Source organism: Polistes dominula, unplaced genomic scaffold (genome assembly GCF_049000335.1).
Source record: "Polistes dominula isolate Pdom_NZ unplaced genomic scaffold, Pdom_raw_medaka contig_20, whole genome shotgun sequence".
NCBI classification, from domain to species: domain Eukaryota; kingdom Metazoa; phylum Arthropoda; class Insecta; order Hymenoptera; family Vespidae; genus Polistes; species Polistes dominula.
Window position 1 is genome coordinate 7393014 of NW_028301147.1, and position 25056 is coordinate 7418069.

Here is a 25056-nt window from a genome sequence, read left to right on the forward strand (position 1 = left end):
AAAGAAACGATGTAATAGATCTTTCTTCTTATCATATTCTTTTTTTGTAATTTTTTTAATAAATTAACAGAAATTAGAGTAATATTAAGTAGTTGTCTGTTGAAACACACCCCACCTACCTCCCAACAAGGAAACTTATATGAATTGATTTCCATTATTGTGGGGTGCAGAAAAATAAAAACAGACAGCTGGACACAGATACAGATATATATAATAATAATAATTTATTTAATATGTTAATTAATATGTAATATGTCGAGCGGAATTATGAAAACTGATACAGAATACAGAAGAATGACAAGGACAGACTTTCTTAATTACTTACTTTCACATACAGGCGGTCCTCGACTTTCGCGATTTCTACTTTCGCACATTTTTAAAAATTCAACTGTTTCATCTTCTGCGACCGGATGTCCCCTTTCAGAACCATCAGGTGACATTTTTCGGATAAAGAGAACAAAACAGTTTCAGTCTTGCATTAGGGCGTGCATCAACGAGTTGTATGTTTTGCTAATTTAGATAAATACTTTAAAACACAGTTTTTAGTGCAAATTTTGTTACATCCCACTATTTTCGAACATTCAACATTCGCACACACTTTCAGGAACCAATTATGTGCGAAAGTCGAGGGACTACTGTATGCATACCAAAAATGAGCTACACTCTTTTTGGAGAAGGAAAGAAAATATATGAATCTTATTGGCCTCCAATATCACTGGAGGAGGGGGCTTTCAATACAAATCGGAAAGATCGTAGGGTTTTGTTTAATTAAGATCAAGATCGGATTTCAACAGGAAATTAAATAGATGTAAAAAGATAGACAATAAAAGAAAAGAAAAGGAAATCAAATATAAGACTTATCGTCTACAAAGGAAAGGAAATCAAAATATATAACACTATAAGACTTATTGTCTACATTACAATACAAATATAGTTTGTTACCATATAGAATAACGTTGGAGTGAACCCGTGAGGGAAGTTTTATTGAACTATGAATTTTATAAGAATTTAATTATAGTTGTATATATCATTTCCAAAAATTGAGATTTCCTATTTTCATTAAACAAAATTGAAAAATTATCGATATATTTATTACTATATTTCATTTTCATTAACCCTTTCGCCATTACGGGCGACTATAGTCGCTCTCTATAAAATACTACTGACGTACTACGAGCGACTGAAGTCGCTTTACATAAAATGCCCCTCACATACTACGGGCGGCTATAGTCGCTATGCATAAAATGCCGCTCATTGTACATTGTATAATACATATGACGAACGATTAGAGTTACTTCAAATCAAGTTTAATAAAAAGTTAATATGTTTAAATGTTATAAATATTTTAATTTGTGGAGTCTTTTTTCAATAAACACCGTCAAACCAACTCGGGTTGCCTTGAAGCATAAGCGCGGGCGCTGTTGATTTTACTCGAGCACCGTGCACATTTTTGGCGCGGCGGCACGTTCAGCAGAAATACCACGGCGGAGAAGTCGCCTGTAGCGAAGTGGTTAAAAACTCAAAATGTATGGGTTTAATTATTTCCTTATACAAAAATTTAACGATCATCTCGAGTATCAGAAAATTTATCATTGATTTAAAATAAAATTAAACTGTACAATTGTTATTTTGTTTCTCTTTTTTATTAAAAATTAATTAAAAAGTTAAATGTTGAATTTGTTTCTAGGTTCTAAATACTCTGTTCAAATATTTACCCTGCGACTGATAAATAAAACATTTTTTATTTGACTTTTATCCACTGAGACCGTGATAAAAAAAAGGTTCGTTATCACTGCTGTAAATGACTATACTATAACGAATGCAAAAGTGTAAAGTACGTTTGCATTCGTAATATATGTTTGCTAGTCATTTAGTTAGAAAGTTGTTTTTTTGAGAAAGGGACAACTATTATTAAGTGTAGTAATTAATGCGGATCTTTGATATTTAACTCATTACGCTAAAATTGCCATATCTATTTCGTCAAGGAATTCAGCAGTTGTCTGAATAATGAATAAAGTTATCGAAAAAATAATGGACACTTTTTCGAAGAATAACAGATCTATGATTACTTAATAAATAAATATTAAATTTATTATTAAATGGCATCGAATTAATTGCTATTCCTAATAAATAAATCTTATAACACTTTATAACATTATTATTATTATTATTATTATTATTATTATTAACTGGCATTAGGAACTCGAAAGTTCATTGCCGCAAATACCAAATCCCACCATTGTTCCCGTCTCTGAGCGCGATCCTTCCATTCGCGGTCTTCGTATCCTATTTCTTTCAGGTCCCTTCTAATGTTATCCTCGCATCTACGTCTCGGTCTACCTAGTGGTCTTTTCCCGTTTGGTATACCGACCAATATTTTGTGCGCCGTTCGATCCTCCCCCATGCGCGCCACGTAACCAGCCCATCTTAATCGGCGTGATTTTACGACGTTTATAATGACCGGTTTGTTATACAATCGATGTACTTCAACGTGGAATGAAGTTTTTTCTATTCGCCCGTTTTCTCATCGCGTTTTGCACCGAAGATTTTACGAAGAACTTTATTTTCGAAAACTCTGAATTTCTTTTCGTCCTGTAACGTAAGGGACCACGACTTGCTACCATAAAGAACTACCGACAGGATGATTGTCCTGTATATCCTGATTTTTAATCGCCTAGACAGTAATAGCGAGCTGAGTAATTTGTTAACCGAATGAAAACATGAGTTGCCTAGATTGATTCTTTTTTTAAGTTCTTCGTTAATTTCGTTCGTCTGATTTATGATTGATCCTAAATACCTAAAGTTTCTGACCCGCTCAAAAGTTTTATCCCGGACGACCAAAGTTCCAGTACTAGGCCTATTCTGAACTCTATCGGTTACCATATATTCGGATTTTTCCGCGCTTATTTGCAGTCCCAGATCTTTAGTATTATCTATTAATATTTTTTTAACTGTAGACCATATTTACTTTTCTGCAGCTCTTAATCTTATAACACATAAAAATAATAACGATGCAAACAAGTTGAAAAGTGAAATTTGAGATAAGTGAATGGACAAGAAAGAAAGTCCCTTAAATCTATGAGTTTGACGACGATTAAATGGATGTCTGATGTCGCAATCGTAGGGCGCATCGTTACTCAATTATATTTACATGTTGATAGAATTATCATGTTTTAACAAGTTTCTCACAAGAACCCCTTTACATCCTCCTTACATCTTATGATTCTAATGAAACTAGTATCTAAGCCTAATTTAACTGTTAAGTATTACAGAGTAGGTACTATTGCATAACACAGTTTTCTTCTTTCGAAACTGTTAAATTATTCAACAAGATAATTTGAATCTGAATGAAAAGATTAAAATTATGAGAAATATAGAAGAATAGAAAACAAATAAAACGAGTATAATTATAATCAATATTCCTTTTATTTCTATTATTAATTCAACGGAATAATTTAAATACGAAAGAAAGGGTGAAAATAATGAGAAAAAAAAACAAGAGCATACGTGGTTAATACTTATACTACTTTTCCTTTCATTTTGTTGACGACGTTGATGGTGAAGGAAAAAGTACAGGAAAGAAGGAATACATTAGCGTGGAAAAGTCTCTCAGAGACCGGATAGTTAAGCTCTTCCATCTTCCTTTTTCCTCACCTTTCTCACTCATCCTCATTCTTCTATAGTTTATTGCACCCTGCTCGGAAAACTTGCGACGAGGTTGACCTTAATGGTGTGTTCACCTGTCGCGTGAAGCAACACGAGGAGACACATAACGTCGCTCTCGTCGAATAAACGAACGGACGAATGGACGAACGAAGGAAGGAACGAACGAACGAACGAATGAACACGATAGCTAAACGCACGCACCATGCGTCCAGTTTTACGCTCCACTCGATCCAATCGATCGTTGAAACGATCCTATCTCTGCGTGTGCAAACATTGAATAATTGCAACACAACCGTTCATAGATTTTTTTTTCATTTCACTGAGAAAAATGGGGTTTCTTCGAAGTTACGAATTATATTATATTATTCATATATATAAATATATAATATATTATATAATATATTAACGATACTTGAATCAATAATAACGATAAATTAGAATTTTACAATAAATTGTTAATCAAAAGTAATTAGAATGTTATCGGTTTTAGTTTAAAAAGATATGGAATCGTTCCAGAGTTCAAAATTAGAATTCGTCGTATAACGGCAAGATGGTTTCTTCTCCTTCTTTTTGTCCACGTCGTTGACGTTTCGAAAGCAGGATGTAATCGTGTATGGCGATTTGTTCATAAACGCCCACGTCGTTCCAGGAAGTTGAAGATAAGTAAAAATGAGAGATATGTACAAGGTGGCATCATAAGAAATCCCATAAATAACTTTTCTACGTGGAAAACGAATCCATCAGCTTGTGGAACGTAGTAAGTTCGAGCGTTCGATTAGTGGAAACATCAAAACGTGCGTATGAGCTCGCAGCTTCTCTCCCTTTTTTGTATTTTCTTTTTCTACTGTTTTTTTTATTTTTTTCTTCTTTTTTTCCCTTTGCTCGTACCATTCAGTTCCGTCTTCCCTCCTGGCCATAAATAAGTAATCATTCGGTTTCCACGAATCTCATAAACTATCGTTCCTGGGGCCCCGCATACTCTTTCTCGGTATACCAAAAGTTTATTATTCTTTTTTATACCTACAACTGAAAGTCAATCCTATTTATCTTTTTTATTTTTTTCATTCGTTCGTTCGTTCATTCATTCGTACGTTCTCCCTTACTCTTTGGCAACGTCGGAGAACGAACGAGCTACAAGGTTATTTCATCGAAGGTACTAGCAGCTTCCGATAAATCGGCAGACGCCTTTTCTTGACTCCGCCCGTTTATCTCCGTTCAAAGATAAATGTGAATGTGGTCCGAATCAAACATGAATGCTTTCGAAATTAGACGTTGATGTTCGTTTGTGTTTAAACCAAGCGGAGATCATTTTCGAGGCCTCTCTCTCTCCCTCTCTTTTAACTGTTGATATTCTTCTACATGTTTCGATATATAATATGTATGGTTTTAAACTGATATTAACAACCCTATTCAGAGAAAAACTCATATTTAAAAAGTTTCTAAGGCCATGTGTATACCATCGATAGTATACGTAAAAACTTTCTATTCAGTCCGTATGTACCACCGGTTGTACTCGTTGACATATTAATTTAATGCGTCAAAACGTCAAATGGTTTGAATGAAAAATCGAGTAAAAACTGCTCGAGACGTTGAACGTGATAATAATTATCTTTAATTAAATGATCAAACCATAATAACTTCTTTTATTTTCTTTTCTTCTTCGTTAATTTTCTCAGCAGTTTTATTACTATTTGATCTTCCTTTATAGTAAGAAAATGAAATAAAACATTCAAACGAATCTTTTAGAATTCTTTGTAGATAAGTAAGTACTGACACATATACTACTAGCTTTATACTTTGTTGCGTTTATTATTTTCTCTTTCTCTCTGTCTGTCTCTCTCTCTCTCTCTCTCTCTCTCTCTCTCTCTCTTCAGATCCGCCCACCCACTCACACACACATACCATCTTTCTTTCTTTTCTTGGTAGTGCACATAAACTTGACGGAAACTGGCTTACAGTAATGACCTCGAACGTAACGAACCTATTCACGATTTAAGGCAGGCAATTAGCCAGAAAGCCGACCATTATTTAGATGACTCTTCTCCCACTACTTCTTTCACCATTTCCTCATACAATTGATTCGACGATAAAAGAAGCATTAACACGAACGGGGCAAACACTGAAGAAAGAAAGAAAGAAAGAAATGAAAAAAAAGATAGATGAATAGAAGATAGATAGAGACAAAGATATATACGAATACATATATATATACGTGTATGCATTTCTTTCTTCAACGATTGTAAAAGTAGAGAAATAAAGAGGAAACGAGGTATGTTTAAAAACCGGATCTCGAGGCTACTTTCTCATTTGATTGAGAGTTAGTCCTCCTCTTAAACCACGTCCGGCTTAGAAAACTACGTAATCATCGACTAATACTAAAAAAACTTAAAACGTAGATAGAAGGAATCGAATTAGTATCTGTGATACGTGGATAGTTAATGGATCTAAGTTTAGAACTTTTTATACTTTTTACTGTTCACTTTCAATCAAATAAAAAATATTAATAATGGAAATGTTGACGACATCTATGTAGTGTTACTCACAAGTAATTTTACGGTATAATTTGCTCACATCCTATAATTTTTAGTAATTGAGATGTAATAATGACTTTCTATATTTTGATATTTCATAAGTTTTATAGAAAACGAATAGTTTCGCATTTACTAATATGCTTACTAATCAATGTCTCAGAAGAAATATGGCGTAGCTATTGAAAACTTCGTATTATCGATTTTAGGTGTTAAAAAATGTAGAATATCATTATTTGTTTATTTATTATTTTTATTATACATAAATAGGTAAGTAAATAATTTATCCAAATTAAATATAAAAATTGATCTTATACATATAATGTATCTTTAATTAAGATTCTTATTTCCAAAGAAAATCTGAGAATCGTGTTTACGAATAGTTAATGATTCTAATCTTTCCTAAAATGATCACATACTAATGTTAGAATAAGATATTAATCTCGAAAAAAATTCATAGCTCTCTCTCTTTCTTTCTCTCTCTCTCTCTCTCTCTCTCTCTCTCTCTCTCTCTCTCTCTCTCTCTCATCCAAAATAAGTTTAATAACGAAGGTACTGAAATATTCAGATGAAGATTTATCGATAGCCGTTCGGTTCGATTCACGCGACTCCCATTTGCATAAATATACGGACGTACGAGTCAACGTTGGATATACATTCTGTATGATTGATCGCGCATTAATTATGCCTACGCTCGGTTAACGATAAAGGTCCACAATATACGAAGGCAAAAATAGAAATCTACAAATAAAAAAAAAGAAATAGAAACGAAAATTTGTTGTTTAATTTACACAAGTTCTCTTAAGTCACGCATATATTTTTATCGATCCAAGACAAAACCTCGAGATTTATGAAATTCTTATCGATTCTAAAAAGAACTTTTAAATTATTATTAATTTCTTTTAAATTATTATTGAACAAGTAATAATAAAAGAAAAAAAGTTAACTTATAGAATTTTATTTATTATTTTATATATTATTTATATTGAATATCTCGAACATATTTTATATTATTTTATTATAATATATTAAAAAAAAAAAGAAAGAATAACAAACGAGAATATTTGTTATTTTAACCGAAAGATGAATTGATTTTCTTAAAGCGGCACTCTGTCCATGTCTCATGTGGACAAATTAATTCGTCATGCCCGTGGTAAATATGAAATCTCATAATTTGTGTTTTTCCAATGACCGATCGTACCAAGTTAACAAGTTATTTAATGTAAATAAAATTGCAAAAATACAAACAGAAAAAACACTTGATCGTTTAATTAAACTTGAATAAATATTCATTTCAATTACAAATTTTGTATTTTGTAAATTGTTTTTTGTCAAGAATAAAATGTCGAAGGACATTTTTAAGATTTCTAATTACTCCAAAGAAATTCCTGTCGTATTTTTTGTTACGTCGGAGTCCGCATCATGTGGGGGGAAGGGGAAAAAAGGAAAAAGAAAAGGAAAAAAAAAGGAAAAAACACAAGAACGCAACGTTGTCGGGTTTTAAAGCCGAACTAGCGCAAAGAGTAATCAAAAAAACTGTTCGAGTAAACGAGTAGAACAAGTCGAAAAGGTAAAAAGAAAAATAGGGTGTAGTTGATCTTAACGGATTGTTCAATAAACGGTTGATCTCAACGATTCCGTTCGTTTGATCGAATCGAAACAATGCTCAGAAACGTTGTTAATGAACCAGCATGTTTATCGTATCGCGAAAAACAGATCAACATTGAACACAACCGGAGTTCGCAAGAACAGCAACAACAACAACAACAACAACAATAACAAAAAGCGAATAAAAAATGTTAACGAATAACGAGCGAACGAAGGAGGTGAACCGACTAACGGAACGATTTTTGCTACGAGAAAAGCTTTCTCTCTCTCTTTCTCACTCTCTTTTGCTGATTTTTTTTTCTCTTTCTACTAGCTCTCGAAGCTTTCGCGCAAGCACGACTTTATTTACGAGTCTTTGGCGGCTGCTACGCTTTCGCCGGTAATTGCCGCGGCAATTACAACGCGATTTATTGTAATTACAATTTTTACCGTGCGACGACTGAGCCAAACTACAAGTAGCATGTGCCTTTTCTCTTCTCTCTCTCTTTCTCGGCCTAGTAGTAGTAGTCGTAGTAGTAGTAGTATTAATAAATATTTCTACCTATTACCTTGTCCTATTTTATTATTAGGACCTTGAATAAGTTCTCGCTGTTTCATCAAAGATAGCAATAGCAGTACTCTGTGATTGAAATTTCGAATAATAACGCACTTGCAAGGAAGTACTGTATCTAACCTGAAATTTCAGTGTATGATAGTTCACTTTAGTGTAAATAAAGTAATTTTTTATTAGTTTTGAAAATGTCTACTTTTGTGCCAACTAAAGTGTATCTGTGGGGAATTTTATTGCACTACTTTATTCAAAAGAAATCGGCAGCTGAAGCACATAGAATTCTTGTTGAGACTTATGGTGACAATGCTCTGTCGGATACGACATGCAGAGACTGGTTTCGACGCTTCAAAAATAATGATTTTGAACTTGAAGATAAAGAATGTAATTTATTATGAGCTGCTCAAACCGAATGAGACTATCACGGGGGATCGCTATCGACTTCAATTGATGCGTTTAAGTCGAGCCCTAAAAGAAAAACGGCCGCTATACGAGAAGAGACACGACAAAGTGATTTTGTTACATGACAACGCCCAGCCTCATGTTGTAAAACCAGTGAAAACCTACCTGGAAACGCTTCGATGGGAAGTTCTACCCCACCCGCCGTATTCACCTGACATAGCCCCTTCCGATTTTCACCTATTCCGTTCGATGGCACATGGCTTAGCTGACCAGCGTTTCCATTCTTACGAAGAAGCTAAAAAATGGGTCGATTCTTTAATAGCCTCAAAAGACGTGTTTTTCCAACGCGGAATTCATATACTGCCAAAAAAATGGAAGAAAGCGGTCTCTAGTGATGGGCAATACTTTCAATAAAACGTTTTTGTTCTTTATATTTTAAATAAAGTTTTTATTTTATAAAAAGACAGCGAGAACTTATTCAAGGTTCTAATAATTATCTACTATCTCGCTTTATATTCACAAATTATATTATATATCATTGCATTGCAGTAGAATTTATTATTATATAAATCTTTCTTTCTTTTCTTTTTTAATATATGAATAATCGTTTCGTCATAGAAAATATTGAACACCTCTTACGTTCATTTAATTTAAATTCTTACCTCCCGTATATTATCGAATAAGCAAACAGGTTAAATTACCATTTCTAAGTGGTCTTCTTCTTTTTCTTCAAGATGTTAAAATAGGTTCTAATCTTAAATAAGATTTTAAATTCGTAATATGATTATGAGAGAAAGAATTTTGAAATGTTATTAGAGATAAATCTAAAATTATTGAAAAGAAAATTGAATTATTAATTAAAGAAGTTATGTTTTGTCATGCATCAAAAAGATATTTTTCGTAATTATTGAATTTCTGCAATGATCATAATTCATTATAGCATCTCCATAATTAGTTAATAAAAGAAATCTCTGAAGATTTAATGAAGATAAACATATTTTTCTTCAAATTGATTCTTCTTATTGATTCATTTATAATCGATATATTTTTTAATGTATCATATCAAATGTACTTTGTAGTATACTTTAGAAAGTTCTATAAATTGAATACAAAATGTGATAGTTTTTAGAAATCGTAATTTCGCATGATGCGTTTCTGCTTTGCATGTTTATAACGAATAAGTAGATGTTAAAGAGCTTAACGTTGCTGTATATGCACGACAGACCACGCTTTTAGGGATTCCCTTTGATGATATTCCCTCACCCTGGAATGAGATTATATACATCACTGACTCATTCTCGAAAGTATTGGTGATTCACGAAAAATAGCGATTATAAAAAAAATACTGTAAATAAGTTTTTGTATTATCATTTGAAAAATTTTAGATCTTTTTCGGAGATTATTGCTTCTTCTTTAACTCATTAGTGCCTAGTATGTGTCGTTGTATTGTGGATGGTCACGTTTGCGCTCATTTTTCCCTCCTTTTCGTCATCCACTTTTCATTTTTTTTCTTTCTCAACAATTTACATCTGGCACAATTCTACGAAGACGTTTTACAGCTTCCACTCTTTTTTAAAGTCCCTTACTTTTAAACATTAATCTTCAAAATTACAAATTATGTAACGTGTTCTAAATGTATAAATCTGATTTTAACCATTTGAACAAAATTATTTGACTCTTTGGACTTTTAAAATCATAAATATGTATAATCAATATTTTAAAGAATACAAAATTTCACTAGAGATATACGTATATATAGATATGCGCCAATAGTACTATTTACTTTCGTATCGATCTCACGTATTTTCGTTCCTCGTATGTTTCAATTAGCCCATCCATCGGCAAATTTTGGATTTTTTTTTATGAACGTTGAGATTTTATTTAAAAATAACTGCTGGAAAATTCCGGACATTCGAACAGACACGTGCTCTGTTATGGCAAAGGTTCGTGATAAGAGAAAAGAGAGGAAGAAAGAGAGAGAAAGAGAGAGAAAGAGAGAGAACGAGAGGAAGAGAGAAAAGAAAAAAATAGAAACAAAATAAAGATTGAAAGAGAAAAACATAAAACTTGAACGGGTGAGAAGAGAAGGGAAGGAGGGGGAGCCCGAAGTATGGAAAAATAAAAGGCGTGAACCGAAGAGAAGCCAAGAAAAAACACAAAGGGGGATATAAAAAGGGGTATGCTTGATAGGAAGGAGTAAAGAGGGAACCAAGAGGGTTGGGCTATCGGTAGTGGTAAGTGCATGAGCAGCACGCCGTGCCTGGCACTTAAGGATATATATTAGCGATGGGAATGTATACATATACATATACATATACATATACATATACATATACATATACATATACATATATATATACATATACATATACATACATATACAAAGCTATTGCGGGCTTGAATTCAATGCTCAGAAAAGAAAAATATATAAAAGAAGGGCTTCTCCAACGTAAAAATTTTCCTTCGATAAGAAAAAAGATAAAGGATCCGCAATGGAAGAGAAAATCGTTTAGTTATTTATGCATGAGGTATTTTTAAAGGCATTGGTAGGTGCAGTTTTTCGCACGATTCGTATTTGGCACGCGGAATCTTCGATCTCTTTAGTTTCTAGCTCCCCCGGTCCTTTTTCCCCCCCTTTGTACTTCCTAAGAAACTACTATACGCTTTAAACTCCTCTTTACGACGTTCTATAGTCGCATCACGATTCCAACGTCTGTTTTCCAACGCTGCGAGTAACAGCTTTCGTATGGAACTGAGCAGTTCTCTGTAACGGAGAGCTTTACAGTTACCGAGCCACGCTAGCAGACATTAATCTCTCTTATATGAGTTACGGCCCGTATATTTATACATATGTATACGTATAAAATATGCGAAGGTACGCATTCGTGAATACATACATGGACCTCGCCAGAAAAATCTACGATCAGTATTACTTTTAAATTTTACCTTAGTGTCATTATTACACATGAAAAATTAATAATGTCTTAAAGATTAAAAATACTTTCGTATGACGGCCAAATTATCGTCCAATTTGTCTGATTAATTTTTATACCTGTTGTTAAACTGCGCTATGAACTAGCAAATTTATAGTGAAATATTTCAACTTAGGTGTATCATTAAATCACATAGTCATGTATATTACATTATATGATTATAAATAAAGGTAGAAACTAATGATAGTAGATATATGACTAATAATAAGAGGTTAATTTAAAGCATGAAAAAAAAGAGATTTTATTATAAATTCATAGAATTCTTTTTGCTTTTTTTTTTTTTAATTTTTATGAAGACAAGAAGAAAAAACATTTCGATAAAAACAAAGAAAGCACCAAACGGCCTTATTCTTTCTATCCTTTCCTCTCAACGAGCTCCTCCTCTTCTTCTTCCTTGATAATTCTCAGTTTTTACGAGCGACAGCTTTTACACGATGCAGCTGCCACGATATGAAGTCTTCATGGTTTTCAAGAGGCGTTAAAGAGAAAAACTAATCTCGGCTATGAGAGCGTATGACTTACGAACCGAAGAAGTTTCACGTGGCTCTTCTTGACGCTTAACAGTATCGTTATATTACGATTCGAATAGGATTTTTTTGATATTACTGAATAAAAGATTTCCATTGAATAGAATGTTATTTCTTTACTACTTCAAATATATACATTATATATAAATATTGAAAAACATTTTACTTCCATTATCAAATCAAATACAGAAATTAAATTAGATTGGATCCAAAATGTTGAATATAACGAATCGTACGAAGCAAATACCTATGAACTTTATCGATGGGACAATATATTTCCCCATGATACGTAAGTGAAACAATTTGATGTTAAATGAAAATTAATAATTTCAGGTAATATCAGACAAAAATATCAGTATTTTCTCGCTTTTGAAGTGAGAAATCGTTCGACGTATATTTCAACCATATTTGCCCTGTTTCAATGGCAATCATGTATTTCCAAAGATAGAACGATAACTATACGATCGAGGAAAGCATAATCGATGATTTCAATAGTAACCATGAAAAAGTCGATCGACGTATTTTGAACAACAAGATTAGTAAAATAAAAACAAAAAAACAAAATATGCGTTCGACGGTGTAAACCAAGCAATTATATGGATCCTGCTTTTTACGAGCCTCCTGACGCGCCGTGAATAATATTCCTGTTGGCTGGATACATAAAAAAAAAGAAAAAACAAAAAAAGGAAAACACAAAAAAAGAGAAAAGAACAAAAAAAGAATCAAGGGAAAAAAAGGTCAGGGAATTCCTCTCACTCAATTATTATCACGACGTACAGCGAATTCTCTTGCGACGCAACGAGTAATTTGTCGGGCTGGTAATACGTGCTCTCAGTTCTTTCGGCCCTTTCAGCCCTTAAGATTTATCGGTTTATCGTACCCACCCCTTGAATCCCTCGAAGAATAAACTCAACGCATGCGATTACGTGTCATTTACATCGGAGAAACAAAAACGAATTAAAAATATCTCTTTGGGTAAAAACTTACATTTACAAGATATATTTACATATGACGCAAATAAATCGTAATTAAAGTTATTATATTAAAATATGTTTAAAAGTATCGATCGATAAAAAATAATTTAATTAAATTCAATTAGTAATAACAAGATATACAATTCCATTTATTCTTCGTTGCACATAATGGTCATCTAATGATAGCTTCTGTCCCTTTTAGCTATCGTTCTTCTAAAATATCCGTAATTCAAGATAAAAGACCCTTTTAAAAGAAACGAGAGACCGTGAGCAATAGTTTCTTCTTTGTAATACTATAGGTATAAATTGGACAAATTTTTGTCCACTTTGAGAGAGAAGGGTTTCTCAGTTTACTGTACCAACCCCTTTTTCGGGGTGGTTATTGTTCATACCCGTTTTCTAGTTCGAAAAATGCGCTCCTTACGCGAGTCTATTTCGCTTACATTTTTCCTAGACAAGCGGAATGCTCTTAGAAGCGTGGAAATCGTGGCCAGAATAGCCGTTGCTTGTTTCTACATTTTCTCTCTGTTAACTTGCATGTCCGTATGCCACACGCGTGCCAAATTCCGCTCATCTCGGTCCCTTCGCACGACCTTCTGGTTCGCTGTCTGTCCGTCCTAAGCACATCTCTGATCCTTCAAAGAAATAAACCTACGAAAGCGAGAAAAAGCTCTTTCGATCTTTCTTCCTCCTACCCTTCTTTCTTTATTTCTTTCTTTCTTTCTTTCTTCTTTCCTTCTTTCTTTCTTCTTTCTTAGTTTCTTTCTTCCTTTTATTTATTCCCAAAGACATACAAAACTTTGGAAAAAATTTAACTTTCCTACAAACTAAACTTCCACTCGTTTAACTTCGAAAATTCGATTTTCTACTTACAGTCGTTTAAATAATTAATTATATTTATTAGATAGACAAAAAATACAACCCTTTTATGAGTGTCAATTAGAAATATGTCAATTAGAATTTCATCGTTGAAAATATGTAGATATTTCGACATTGAAAAAAAAATTTCAAGGCCTACCAAATCCCACTTTAACTTTTTTTGTAGTTAGCAACATTGCCCTTGAGAACATACTCTAGAATGGACAATTGAAGAAAGGATGTTTTCTTAAAATCAATTTGACAATAAGTTTTTTGAATATTACATTTTTTAACGTCATTCCCTCATGTAATGTTATCAAAAGGTAAGCATTTTTTTATTTAATAATCATAGCATATTTTTATATTTTTTCGGTAGTAATAAAGAACTGTTTACAATTCGTAAGAAAAAAAGGTTTATTTTCCTAAGTTTGTAGCAATTTTGTTTCGTTTCGTCATTCCCTCATCGTCATTCCCTCATAAAATTTTATAATTTTTTAAAATATTCTGAGTTCAAAGTGTCCCTCAATAATGCTTATTGAGGTAACTACAGCGGAAATCAATAATACGGATAACTTGATCAAAAAATCTAATCAAAAAAATAAAGACAAAAAAAAATCAGACAATTTGTTCTCATCATTCATCATCATTCATCATCAGACTTTCATGTGTACTGATTTTTGTCTCTGAATATCTTTTGAACGCTTAATTTAATCGCCAAAACATAAGGCACCATTTTTATAGAGCAGTTAATTTCCTACAAAAATTTGTATTGTGCACTTCTTAATAGTCATTTATTGTTGAGTTATAAAATTCATAAACAAAAATGAAATTTGTCTTAAAATAATCAAACTTAAATCTTTAATATCATTCAAATGGTGAGGTTTACGGAAAAAATATAAGATACCTTTTTTGTAGAGTATTAAATTTCCTACAAAATTCGTCTAGAACATTTTTCTGTACAATCAATTAATGATGAGGTTTAAATTTTATTCTATTGGACTGAAAAAAAAAGAAACTGCGATGCAGAGGATCTTCCTATTAAAATTAAGAGCTCATATTTGGTAAGAATTGTTTTAAGGTGTCTAGCAACCCATTTTTCCGTGGCACTTGAAAAAAAAAGAATAAGTCATTTTTTTGACCCACCCTAATATATATATTTCCATTCCTCTTTTCTTTAATTCCTAAGAAATAATAAAGATATTAAATAAATAATAATAAAAAATAAATCATACAATATACTATCTATTTTGTTTAATAATCATAATAATCTTTCTGCCATTTTCATTGCATATTAATTACATTATATCAATTTAAAACGAAAAAGTCCTTACATGTTTTGTTTGAAATATTTTAAGAATAGAATAAGAGAAAAGAATTTTGATGCAAAAAAAAGTGTATCATTTTTAGTTAAGGTTAAAATGAAGAAAATTTGTGCAAGCATGTTCTACATGTATTATCTAGCGACTGGTTACCCAAGGATAGCACATTCTCTCTCAACCCCGTTTGTTCGTATTTCTTACTAGCATCATCTTATCCTTCTTCTCTTTCTTTTTCTTTTTCTCCTTCTTCTTCTTCTTCTTCTTCTTCTTCTTCTTCTTCTTCTTCTTCTTCTTCTTCTTCTTCTTCTTCTTCTTCTTCTTCTTCTTCTTCTCCTCCTCCTCCTCCTAGACGATATCTCGCTTATCCTGCACTACCCGTGGTTTCGACCACTTTCGAACTACGCGCCATGTGCATCCATCCATCTCTTTTTATCTCTTCAACCCTCTACGACATCCTATCCCTCCCTCCCCTCTCCCCCACTCCTCCATTTTGTTCTTCCTCTCTCTTCTTTTTCTTTATTCTTGTACTTCCTCTTATTCTTCCTTTTTTTCTCAGCTTCCATAGAGAACCCTTCTTCTCGATATTGTCTCATCCTCGTCGTAGTTGTCGTCGTCGTCGTTGTTGTCGTCGTCGTCGTCAAGCCGAGAAATCAAACGTTGCTCCTCAAAAACTTTTCGTACCTCCTTGAGAAACGTGTTGACCGAAACTCGAATGACTTTCGATCGGTCTTCTTTAGCGACGAGGATAGATCTTAACAGCTCGCTCGAGTGCTTGATTTTTTTTTCTTGTTTACTTCACTTTAACAAGTGATACTTTCATGACATTGTTCTTATCGTTCTAATATATTATCAATCACTTCTACTAGAATTTTAAATATATTATCAATCACTTCTACTAGATTTATTTAAAAGAATTTGTTTCTTTTTGTTTTGTTTTAATATTAGATATAATAATTTATTTAATAATTTTTAATGTATAAATTAGATAAATGATATTGGGAAGATAAACAATAGAAATAGAAAATTTATAAAGAAACGACAACAAATAATTATACAAGATGTTCAAGACAGTATTTTAGAGATGATATTGAATGATTGAATATATCTATTTTTTGTTGATAAAAATTAATATTTATTCTTAATCAGTATGTTATAGTAAAGTATGGTTTCAAAGATTCCTATATAAAAAAACATTGAGATAGAAAAGAATTGTGATATTTGAACTATTAATAAGGATACTTACTTATTTTACTCACAAGAATGTATTATTATAGATATTACCCTTCTATTATTCAAAGTAGAAATATTTATATATTAATGATTGTTACAGTAGTTATAAGAATTAAATCATAAGAATTTATGTTGAACTTTTTCAATATCATAACTATACAAATTGCAATATAAGAACATAATAATGCTACCATATATCAAATTGGACTTCCTATTTGAAAATAAAAATATTTTAATATTCTTACGTTTTAAAAAAGATTCTGAGATTTTCTAAATAACTCCTAATGAACTGAGAAATTACAAGAAATTATGTTATAATGAGAATTAAAAGAAATGTCAACAAAAAAATATGATAATCATTAATTAATTAATCGCTCAAAAATGAAAATATGATGATCTTTAATAATATCTAACGAAGATAACGATGTAGAATTTATACAATAATTAAAAAATAATAAATTGTTGTTTTTTTATAACCACGAATAAAGAAGAAGAATAATAATTATTTCTTTTTGATGATGCTATAAAAATCACAAAGAAATAACGAATAGAATTTCGTGTACCATAGAGCAAATACATAGATCATGCTAGAGCCACCAAAGTACTCTACAAATGATAGTCATCATTTAGAGTTGTTTTCGTATATAAGCGACATACAAGACAAACGATTGTCATCTCCTAACAGCACTTTAGCGTTATTCCAATGGTGCCTTCTTACTCGATGCCGATGATGTACGTCACTACTATTATATACCAGCTACCAACGAAAACGATGATGGCTACACTATTACGAGATATCCAACATCGATGCTACTATATTTTTCATGATCCCTCTATATTGCCGCTATAAATTCCTTCTAACCAAAGAACAAACATTTTGGGTGACTTGTAATCGGTATAAATAATGACTCGTAAATCGTTGGTCGGCTTTACATTAAATATGAAGTGAAAAATAACGTATATAATAAATGTATCGATAATAATAATAGTGTAATAAATGTAAGTAATCAAATGTTTTAAATTTATTTGATGCTTCCTTTTTAATATGAATATTTTATTTTAATATATTATAATATTAATCATAGAATTAATTATTAATTATTAATATATTAATACTAATCATAGAATTAATTTTTTCAAGTTTTTTTTTTACTTGTTTCAATGCCATACTTAACGACACGTATTATTTAGGATTAAAATTATAAAAGAATATAATAATATTTTAACAATTAACATACTAGTAATTATCGCTTATATTTATGAATATTTGTCGAATTCTGAAAATTATATTCTCAGATAGTTGATTTCTAACTGATTTCTAACTTTTCAATTATTTATTATTATCTTTATTAATTTGAACCATATTTTGCTTTATAATTAGATTACATGATATATACTCATACGCACAAGCAACTAAGTGATACTTGAACTTAACAACAATTACATTTCAGTGATATTTTACCTTACACATTAATTGTTAGACACTGCAATAAATATTAGATAATTAACTGACAGAGAACCGACAAATGGCCTATCAGTGTATCGACGTATTTTTAAATAATATTTTCATACGCATGATGCAACATTGCTTATTCGCATTGATAGGTAAAAGTAACGAGGATATGCAAGAAATGAACATACACTGTAGAAATTCTATACAAATGCGTTTTCTATATAATCACTGTTAATGCATTAAGTTAAAAAAAAATTAATAACATAGACAATTACAAAACATATGTAAGGGTGGGAGAAAAATAAAGAGTGCGAGTGCATGGTATGCGTGAAACAATCGATGGACGTTGAAAGATTTGTGGATACGTGCAGCGATATGAGTGTGAGTGCATGTAGCGATATGAATATGAGTGTGTATGGCAGGAAAGAAAAACGAGCGTGCATAACGATATCTAATGTTATCGTTTGGTAAGCGCCCCGAAGTCTTTCGAATATTCCCGAACCGGAAATCGGAAAGAAGTCCTTTGTTTAATTTATTGAGAATAATCTAGAGATTTCGAGAAGGATTGACGGAAGTGATTAAGACCACTGGTGGGAGTGAATGCGTATATGAACGTGGCGGAAAATAGTAGCGAGTGCCTTTTTGATTCGGTACGACTAGTTGTGAGTGAACGAGTGTAATACGAGCGCAATTACGAGTTTAAGATTTCTAACTATTATTACTTACCTTTTTATTTCGATTTCTATCTATTTATTCTTATTACATTAAAACTTAATATTTAGGTATTTGTTTTATTGTAATAAATACTTCTTTAAATTAAATAAATCTTACACATATGACTATAAATTTCATCAATTTCATCGTCTAAGCGTTATTTCTTGTTCCTCTTTTCAATATAATAAAAATCAAAAGTAAAAAATAAAAGATTAAACATCGTAGATTCACGAAAAAGAAACCAATAACAATTACCTAATATAAAAGGTCAGAGGTACTATTTCGATCCCCTTTGAAAGTTTCTTTTTTCTCGTATTTATTTATTATCTGAGAAAAACGTTTCGTAAGGAAAAATATTTTCCTTTCTTGACAATAGGATTCCATCCAAACGATTCGAAAAGGAAATCCTTTCGCAAGCCAGGCAGATTCTTTGATATAAAATTTAATGTTATCGACGTTGAAACGTATATATATATATATATATATATTTACATATATATATGTACATGCGATTTGAGATAGATCTCGTTCATTTATCCAGGAATTTAAATTATCAATTGTGGCGAACGAATCGAACGTCGATACTTACTAGACGTAGTAAAATATTTTGTAGGTAGCTGAAAGTACTCGTATATCGTTCGAAAATGCGAATCTAGAACGTTACTTTACTTCTCCTTACGCGATACGTCGATGGTAAAATATAACCCTGGTGGAAACAAATCTCTGTGGTGCGCATAGATAAAACTCCCTAGCACTTCCGTATCCGGTTACTTATTTCCTCCTTCTGAAAGGACACATAGGATCTAGGAAAAAGTGAGTGAGTGAGGGAGAGAGAAAGAAAGAAAGAGACCGTAGATAGACTCGGAAAAGAAGGGATATGGTATCTATATGGACGATCTTTAAAAGGTCCCCTTTTTCGAATCCGGACCACCCGTGGTGAGTTTCGCAAAGCCGACTGATTCCTTTATATCATCGTGGAATGACGGCGCTCTTTATTTATCGTACACAATGCTGCTCTTCAAAATTTTCTAGAAATAGAAATCCTAGAATAATATTTATATACATATAAATAATATATAGTGAATAATAGAAGTACTTTCTCCCAATGTAAATTTGAAATAAATTATTATTTCTTGTAATGTAATGTTTGAAATTCTAATGTACAGAAATCTATTTTAGAATTATTAAACGATTAAATTGATATATATTTTAATACAGAATAATATTTTATTGTTAGAGAAATATTACATTACTTACATTAAATGATCAAAAATTTGTCTTACAAGAGTATTTATATTTATGCAAGATATAATAAATATACAATGAATATATTTGTTATTAGTATTTGGTTTTTGCATTTTGTAATACTTTTGAGACGATTAGGCATATTTTATAAAATAAATTTTCTCCTTAGTTATGTACAATTTAAATTCTTTTATAATAAAATGCTCTTTTATAATAAAATTTACGTCAATTCAGAAATAAATTTGAAATATTGTTTTAAAATAAAATTAACAGTAAAGATATAAATACTCCTATCACTTGCTGTACATATACATATATGTATAATCTATTAGAAGTATATGCTCATTGCAAGAAGCAATTAAACCGGACAAGCTGATAATTTATACGATTATAATATTTTCTTGTTTTTTCAGATGAAAACAATAAAACTACTTATACAGTACTACGTATACTTTAAAATGTTACTTAATCCTAATCGATCGAATTTAAAATAGTATATTCAAGTTTAAAACTCTATCGTTAAATTCACCGAAGTGTTGGAACAAATGGAATAAAAGAATTTCAAAATGTGTTCTAACAAATCATTATTCAAGTTCCGTCATCTTCACGATGTAAATGAAGCTTCAAGAGTTCTGACAAACGCTATGACAAACGATCAAACGTATCGCGAGGAATGATTTGTTAGACGGTCTGTCAAACACGTCAAAAGTAACCAAATGGAATTGATATTTGAAACAGCATTAAGGCGGTCTACCACTATGTACTGTCCGTTCATCAGAATGCTTGTACGGTAAATAGTAATAACATTCTCTGATGGGGATACTCTTTTCATTTAAAAAAAAAATTTTTTGTATACATATATCACATATCCAACAATCTTCAAAAGAAATCTTACTACTGCACGTTCCATAATTCGATGAATTTTGTTCAATAAAATTCTTCTATTAGATAAAATTATTACAAATATTCTAACTCAAAACTATCCGTCTATCAAATAATAATGTGGGCTGTACTTCACGATCAATTTAATGTTAGCATGAATTTTTATCCACCTACGATCATCATCTTTGATCCTTTTATCTGCAATCTATGCAATTATCGACCATACCTATAGTTAGCAGGTGGTCCGATGCGAGAAGGAATTTCCGAAGGAGAAATCCACACAGAGATCTCGGCGTAATTTCAAAGGTACACTTTACGATGTGGTAATTACATTCAAGAGAAAAGGGATACTTGATACTTCAAATAGCTTTTGCTTTTGTCCCATCAAGAATATAATGATTTGTTCGATATCACAATTCTCTCAAATTTAACGAACATTTTACACATAGATAATTTTTTTTTTTTTTTTTTTTTTTTTTGAAAAATTCACCGTTTTACTTTTAAAAAATATTAACTATTTAAGACAAAAACGCAAAATGACTTTCTAAACATTGTCTTTAACGCGACACATAAACGAACATATACTACACGCATTTATACTTAATTTCTTACATTTTTCCAATTTACAAAGGATCCTTAACATTTTCAATTCAATGTTCGGTGAGAAGAAAAAGGCAAATTATCTGCTCTAAAAGGACTTCTTGGTGCAGAAATAAAGGCACTGGTTATAAGAACTCTTTTCCGAATAACGGTATAATTTTACTTGGTGCAGTCTCGTTTGCAAAAAATTAAGTATGGCGGTTAAGTACAAACATTAAAAACGAGGTCAATTTTCCGGACAAAAAACATAGAACCTGAGATGCGAATAAAAAAGTATAAACTACGTATGGCTTTACATTCAAATTCGTTTAACAAACTACACATACGGACATATTATAGATAAATTATTTCATTTAAATATGAAACCTTTTCCCCCTTCAATCTTCTACGGATAATAAATTTTTGAAAAAATTACTTTGAAATAATAATTCTAATTTTTGTTTGTTTGTTATAATTTAACCTATAATCAGTAAAATATTGTTAAACTTCCATTTCTATTCTGTGATGTTATTATTATTGTAACAAAATATAAATTACTATTTACGAGTCATTAAGATTATTTTGTTTAAGGACCTAAATTATTACTCACAGCTGTAGTTAAAACTAAAAAATATTCATTTGTAAATTTTTTATCATAGTAGTCGAGTGAAGATTAAAAATGTGAGAAATGAGAGATTAACTTCGCGTAGGCAGGGTCCATTTTTTATTCGAAACGGAGCGCAGAATATTCTAACGATATTTGTTCTCTCATTTCCTCTCTCTCTCTCTCTCTCTCTTTTACTCCCTTTTTTCTCTCTTATGTCTGTGTACGTAATATACATAGAATGGTAAACCGGCTACTTGATTAGCCATGGAGAACTGCAAGAGCTAAACTCGAGGCGTCTCTCCCTACCACTTTTGATTACTCTTTGATCGAGCTTACGAGACACTGGCAAGTTTCAAAGAGAAAATTTCAAACGTTCTTTTCTACAACAACGAAGACGACGATGACGATGAGTAGAAAAAATCGAGACTTGGTCTGACAGAAAAAAAAAATAGAGAAAAAGGAATGTATAGATATATTCATCATTCAACATTCGTATTCTTAAATATATAGGAAAACTATATAATATATGGAAATATATTATATTATCATATATATATATATATTATAAAATAACTGTAAATATATATGGAAAAGATATATAAAAACACCGAATATTTATTTTTCGATGTAAATGTAAATGCATCCTTTCCTAAATTATCTTTTCATATAGATCGAGTATAAATTTAAAGTTAATTGATAATAAACTGCTGAAATTTTGCGAAGCACTATTCTAAATACGAAGTTCATTTTGCTCAGCTGCCATTTGACAATGATTTAAAATGATTTGCAATGACACTTTCTTACCATATTTTTTAAAAGTATTTAAAAAAAAAAAGGCTATTTATAGAAACAATATAGCAGCCTTAACCTTTAAGGGTATGATATCTACGTATGATCTCTCCCAAAAAAATTTCTTTCAATTACGTGAACGTAAGTTCACAAGAAATTAATAAGAATTTATCAAAGATTATTAGTTGGAACGAAATAGTTAAGTTTAAAGAGCCAATAAAGTGGGGAAAAGGAAAAAAGTTAAACGAGTCGGAGAAAGGCTAAATAGTCCGTTACTTTTGCTCGTGTGTAAGTTGCAAGGCTTGACTGACTTCTCCATTACTGGTAGCACACGGCTAGTAGTACACGGGCAGCCTTCAACCTCGAAACTTCCTTTTAATACGAACGCGCATCGAAGAACGAAGAGGAGCAGCCAACGAAAACCGTTTCGCTCGCGTAACAGCTAAGCGACGAAATGGAGGAAGCTCTGAACCTTCTAGAGCTTCTTTCCTTTTCTTCCTCTTCTTCCTCTTCTTCTTCTTCTTCTTCTTCTTCTTCTTCTTCTTCTTTTTCTTCTTCTTCCTCTTCCTCCTCTTCCTCCTCTTCCTCAGTCTTTTCTCTCAACCCTCACCCTCCAACACCATTTCTAGACTAACTTCCTTCGAGTTACCTTCCGAACGATCGTTTCATCGCCAACTCTCGAAAAGCTGCGAACCGAACTTTCCTACCTAACGTGATATCCTAGCTCGATACTTTTGCCCCAGGAACGACCAGAGTAGTAGTTCCTTCACAAGGATCGGGATATCGAAGATTTTCCTAGATACAGTATTCGAACTAGATATCCGCTTGGATACATAAAAGATCAGAAAAAGATACAGCTTCACCTAAAAACGTTTTTCTCGACCTGTTTTTTCTTCCTTCTTTAAAAGAATCCAAGCTTTTCCTACTTTAGAATCATACTTAAGCTAAACTATTTATTAGAAATCTCATTTGTAAGATATCATTTGCGAAGAATAGAAATTAAATATTAATTTAAACGGTTGTCAAATAACGAAATTACGTTGTTTTTCAAATACAACAAAAGAAAGTGATTCCTATAATTTACAGATCTTTGTGTTTAATTTTTATCGAATTAGTTTCATATTATAGATCTTTACTTTAAAAATCTATTTGTCGTATTATTTAATAAAATCATGTTTTTCCTTCGTTTCTCGCTTTCTATATCTCTCTCTTCCTCTCTCACTTTCTTCAACACCTTTTGTAACACTAGTCTTGAACCATGTTAACGTATACGAGTCAAAGTTCGCGTCGGCAAATTGCATAGTTTTAGCTGCCATTGGATCTCGCCAAGTTCCAAAGTAAGTTTCTTCAACGTGATCGTTTGGCTATGTTGGAAGCTCGGAAAGCACGAAACTTTGCCTCGATTTCACTGACCAATCTCTTCAGGGCAATAACGCGCGGATTGAATTTACTTCTAAAGTTGTATGTCTTTATAGTCTTTATAGTCGCATCATGTCGGATATCTTAATAAAAACGTAAGTATCCATCATTATTTTCGAACGATTTATTGATAAAAGAACATTTTTAGGATTAAATGATATATTAATCGTTTCTCATTATTAAAGCACAAGCAAGTTTTAATGAAAAGTACTTTGAATGTAGAACAAAAATATGTATCCACTAAATTCCGCAAACTTTCTACGATATAGTTTACTTTCTCCAATAAAAATCATGTCAGATTGTATCTGAATGAGACGACAACGGCAATGATGATGGTGACGGTAACGGTGACGACGACAACGGTGACGGCGACGACGACGGCGCAGGGATTCTCGAATCGTGCTGGCTGAAGGAACTAAGCCAGAGAAAATATTGATTTAACCGCGTTACACCGGTCTTTACAGCGAAGTTAAGACCGTCGAAGCATAATTTAATGCTTTCGCTGTTTCCATTAAGTGATCTTACCAGACTTCCTAGGAGTTTCTTGAACATGACAATTGAATGTCGAAAAGGACAACCACTTTGGGTTACCTTGCTTGAACGGCCAATTGGTTTACGATAACAAGACACGATTCAAACGAAAAATTACTTTTGTTCTTAGTTAAACATTTACGTATCAAAGTTTCTCGACCGTCATTTCTTTACATGAAGATGAC

General features: G+C 31.8%; 1 protein-coding gene across 6 annotated transcripts in view; it reads right to left on the reverse strand.

The window, feature by feature from the left end:
- LOC107074202 (neural cell adhesion molecule 1-B) overlaps positions 1-25056 on the reverse strand; it is a 124365-nt gene that overhangs the window by 42855 nt on the left and 56454 nt on the right. The window lies entirely within an intron of this gene.